Source organism: Habropoda laboriosa, unplaced genomic scaffold, assembly GCF_001263275.1.
Source record: "Habropoda laboriosa isolate 0110345459 unplaced genomic scaffold, ASM126327v1 scaffold380, whole genome shotgun sequence".
Taxonomy (NCBI): Eukaryota; Metazoa; Arthropoda; class Insecta; order Hymenoptera; family Apidae; genus Habropoda; species Habropoda laboriosa.
Window position 1 is genome coordinate 75976 of NW_017100498.1, and position 5144 is coordinate 81119.

The following is a 5144-nucleotide window of genomic DNA, read 5'->3' on the forward strand; positions in this document are numbered from 1 at the left end:
CTTAAAAGGTCTTGAACAGTTGTGACATATAGAAGTACTAGTTGCAACGAAAAATCTTCCAAGTTTTATTTGAATATTCCCGTACCACAGCGAGCAGAGCGCTTCAGCGCTCCACGAGCACCAACCCACTACATATCCCTTTTCCCATGACTACCGCAAAATTCGCAACAAACAAACTGAAGATTATTGTGTCTAGTACTATTGTTTAATTCCGGAGCAACCTATTGAATTTCATGTGTAGTCTATATAACACTTGTAGATTTTGCTTCTGGTAATAAACGAAATAACATAAAACACGTATTAAAAATCTTAATCTCGAAATAGCAAAGAAAACACGTATTTGTCATAAACTTGGCATACCTAAATTATCCATAACAACGACACTCATCTAAATACTAAATACAACTTGCAAGCCTTTTTCAACATTTAATATGTTTCAAGTTTTATTTCATTTAATACATGCGAATGTATTTGAAACTGCATATAATGACCATCTAATGAATAAAGTATATCGATTCTATGAGCAAAATCTTTTAGTGGGTAAGAATCCCACACTACCTCGCGTCTCCACTCCAGGAGAGACGAGGTGTCTGGGAAATTTCCCCCATGCATAAAAAAAAAAGAAGGATATGTCAAAATTAAGTGTATTGACTTACTTAATACATGTGAAAGTATTTGGAACTGCATATAATGACCATTTAATGAATAAAGTATGTCGATTATACGAGTATGCCTCTCTGCGTTCGAAAGGTTAGGAGATATCGGTTTATAATTTTTTTAAGTATGAACCACCTCTCAAAAAAATCTGAAAAAATTATATATTAATAACCATAACAGACTGCTAAAACTGTAGAAAAATGAACATGGTTACACGAAAAACTAAACTAATAATATAAACGAACATCGGTTTTTGATTTTTCTAGGTGCCGTCTCCGACTTCGAAAAATCTGAAAAAATTACACATTAATATCCATAACAAGACACTAATACTGTAAAAATATAAACGTAGTCATTTGATAATTTCAATATGAAAACAACATTTATAAACTTTCCGAATTTTTTAAAAATCGATTTTGCTGTCAACAATTCTGAAAAAATTCACAGACATATACGCCATTAGGTAGCACATCCATGATTTTTTCCATAAATTTTCATTGAGCAGAACAAGAGAAATGGAGCTTAAACTGTAAATTGCGTTTCACCCTGTAACTACCCTAGTAGTAGGGGTACCAGCTTGATACCTGGCAGAAAGGGTTTTCTTCGAGTGGTCTATCGAATGATATGCACCAAGATCGATTCGGTTTGGCGGCACTTTTTACCACGCTTATTCGGCTAGGCCCTTTAAATGTTAGAATAGAACATTTTTATTGAAACTTCATTTTTACAAACATCGCAAGTAAAATAATTAATGTTTTCTTGATCTGTACATTCAACGTGTGCTGAACATTCAATCTTCGTCAAAGATTCATGGCAAATTTCTTCTTCATTAAAGTCTAACCGCCGATTTGCTGGGTTATCACAGTTTTTCTTATAGAAAAAAGACGAAATAAACATCTAATTTATTTCAGTTGCCAACAGGTTGATCGGTACGTATAGGTGCGTCCTCTCCAAAAAACAGGTATACGATACATAACTGTTACACGAACTTTTCGCGAATATTGCTCGTGTAATAGTTCAGGAACAGTTCCCGAACATCAATCTATCAGTTTCTTAAGAAGAATCAATTCGTTACTTGTGTTTGCTGTGCACTTGCTACTCTTGAAAATTCAAGACTTGTAAAAAGATATCGATAAGATTAATTTAAATTTGTAGAAAATAACGAGTACGCAAGATTAGCTGTTAGCATGCGCTAGTTTTGTGGTTATTCATCTGTTAACTCAAAAGAAAAAACATAAACGTCGTTGCCAGAGAAAATTGTTCCAAAACCATCAAAAATATAGCAACACAGAATTATTGACGAATTTAAGGATGGAGGATCAAAGTGGCTTAAGGAATTTTGTTGAATGTCAGCTAGTGAATTTGAAACCATATTAACATTAATCGGACCAACTATAGCAAAGCGGGACACTAATTACGTCCAATAGGTAATTTTCTTCACGTATTTTTGGATACTTATTACAGCATTATTAAGAATTTCTTCCAATCACTCTCAGTTTTAAAGTCTTCATTTTATATACAATGGCGACCAGCTACTTAAGACCGCTGGGTAGTTAAGGAAATAAACAGTGCTAATATTTTATTCATTGTATTTTTCGTATACTAAACTCATATGAAATACATTTTGAAGTATGTTATACCATAATATCGCAATAATTTTATTTACAACACTATTAACTACAAATATTTTTAACATTTTCTCAGATTAGTTTGTTATAGCAGAGGACAACTACTTAAAACCAAATTAGACTAATACTATAAATACAGGTAAAATTAATAAAACTTGGTAATTGCGGAAACATAAAACTTAAAAAGTAGTTAGTAACGCGTTGCACTCCCTTTTTGCCGTATCACTTCTTCACAACGTCTTGGCATAGACTCAATCAAACGACGACAACGCTCGACTGGAATATTATTCCACCCTTCTTGAATAACAGCGTACAGTTCATTTAAATTTTTGAGCTTTTTATATTTTACATGTTTCTCCACATCAATCCATAGCATCTCAATAGGATTGAGGTCTGGAGATTGAGAGGGCCATGGTATAATGTTTACATTTTGCTGACATAAAAATTGTTTAACCCTACGGGCTGTGTGTTTCGGGTCATTGTCAGCTTGCAAAATCCCCAGTTATCTGGCATTTGATTTCTTGTAAATGGGAGCAATACCTCATTTAATATATCAATGTATTTGTATTGATCCATTATTCCTTCAATTCTATGAATTGGGCCAACAACTTGTAACGTAAACGCTCCCCAAACGTTCGCTGAACCTCCTCCACCTTTCACGGTTCATTTTATACATTTTGGCGAAAATTCCTCGATGACACGACGTCGAACATACAATTTGCCATCTGACCCCATTCTATTAAACTTGGACTCATCGGTAAAAACAACTGTTGACCAGTCTGCTATTGTCCAGTTGCGATGATTTTTAGCGAACTGTAAACGAAGTTTTCGGTTTCGTTTGGAAATGAGTGGCTTCTTGCGAGCGATGCGACCCATAAGATTAAATTCGTTTAATCTTCTTCGCACTGTTCGAACACTAATTTTGCTGATAATTTCGACACCAGATTCATTGAGAACTTGTTCGGCTGTTTTGTAATGGTCCGCTTCAGAGATGCTGTGAAGAATGCGATCTTCTCGTGCTGTTGTATTACGAGGCCTTCTTTTACTCGACACGTTACAAACAGATCCTGTCTTAGATATAAATTGCATTGCCTGTATACACGCCGTTTTGGAAATATTTAATTTTGTAGCAATTGCCGAAAATGAGTATCCCTTATCTCTCAATAATATAATTTGAATTCATAGTTCAGGAGTAATGTTCTTCTCTCGACTCATGATTGTTGACTGATTAACAATTGTTTGCGATCTTGAATGAAGTGATCCATCGCAACCATGTCAACAATGATGGTAACTAAGGATCTGATGCAACTATGTAATGTGAAAATAAGCAAAAAATGAAAAACACGAATCGGTCTTAAGTAGTTGTCCGCTGTTATAACGACCTAATCTGAGAAAATGTTAATTATATTAGTAGTTAATAGTGTTGTAAATAAAATTATTGCGTTATTATGGTATAACATACTTCAAAATGTATTTCATATGACTTTAGTATACGAAAAATACAATGTATAAAATATTAGCACTCTTTATTTCCTTAACTACCCAGCGGTCTTAAGTAGCTGGCCGCCACTGTATAACGACGCACATGGTTATAGTAGTTCTTCGCGACCTTGGCATATCATACCGGGACGATTCACCTTCTCTAAATGGCGTACGGTTTTGCCATGCATTCTGGACGCCGGCGTCGAATTATCGAACTACGATTTGTAGACTTTGTAGTGCCAGAAGGATCATAGAAAATACGTTTGGAATTTTATCTGTAACATTTCGTGTGCTGTGGAAACCTCTCCTACTTACGCCAAAAAGTGCAATGACAATAATATTGTCTTGCACATATTTGCACAATTTTATTAGAAATAGTGAATATCGAGATATCTATTTTTCTCTTGCTTCGGTAGAATTAGAAATAAACGGAGATGTTACTGATGGTGGTTGCTTCTTGAAAGAACGGGACGAAAATCAGCTCGCAGTGCCAATAATATTCGTGATGAATTCTTTGAATATTTTTCTTCTGACAAAGGATCTGAGCCATGATTAGATTTGTGCACGTAAATGTTAAAATATTGTAGGAAAATTTTTGTACAACGATCGATAAGAACTAATTTTCTAAACTAAGTTCGTAGAATGATTAGTAGCATCTTGATGCGTGTATTTGTTTTTTAAACAAAAGAGTCTCGCTTATGGCTCGACTTTCTCGAAATTTCATTACAAATTTATTTCCTACAATATATTGCTACATGTATTAAAATAATATTTTATTCTGTATATATTCATTTATTTATTATGTACATATGTATTCTAACGCTTATATTCTAATGCTTATATCCTAACATATACAGTTACTCTTATTAATATTCGGACACTCTTTAGAACAGTATAACATTTTTTAAGTTGGACCAAACGACCTGAATTTTTTTTTTAAAGTCAGAAGGATTAGTTTACTAGATGAAGAAAATTGTACAGGTCACATTTAACAACTTTTTTATTTGAGACCGTAATGAAAATTTAAAAAATGCATTTTATAGATATATGTCAATTATATATACATATGTTGAAAATTTCATCGAAATTGGTTAATGTTGCTATGAGCTACAAACGATTAAAAATTGTAAAAATCCCACTATTTCAGGACTGTCCGCCTATAAATATAATAAATTTGAAGATTCCTACATCTTTCGATGCCTGTCACTTGCTTATGCATCAACCGTTTTCTATGAAATTTTCAACATGTACATATGTAATTGATATAGATCTACAAAAAGGTATGTTTTAAATCTTCATTATGAACTCACTGTCAGATAAAAAAGAGTTGTAAACAGTGACCTTTACAATTTTCTTCACGATTCCCACAAATTGCAA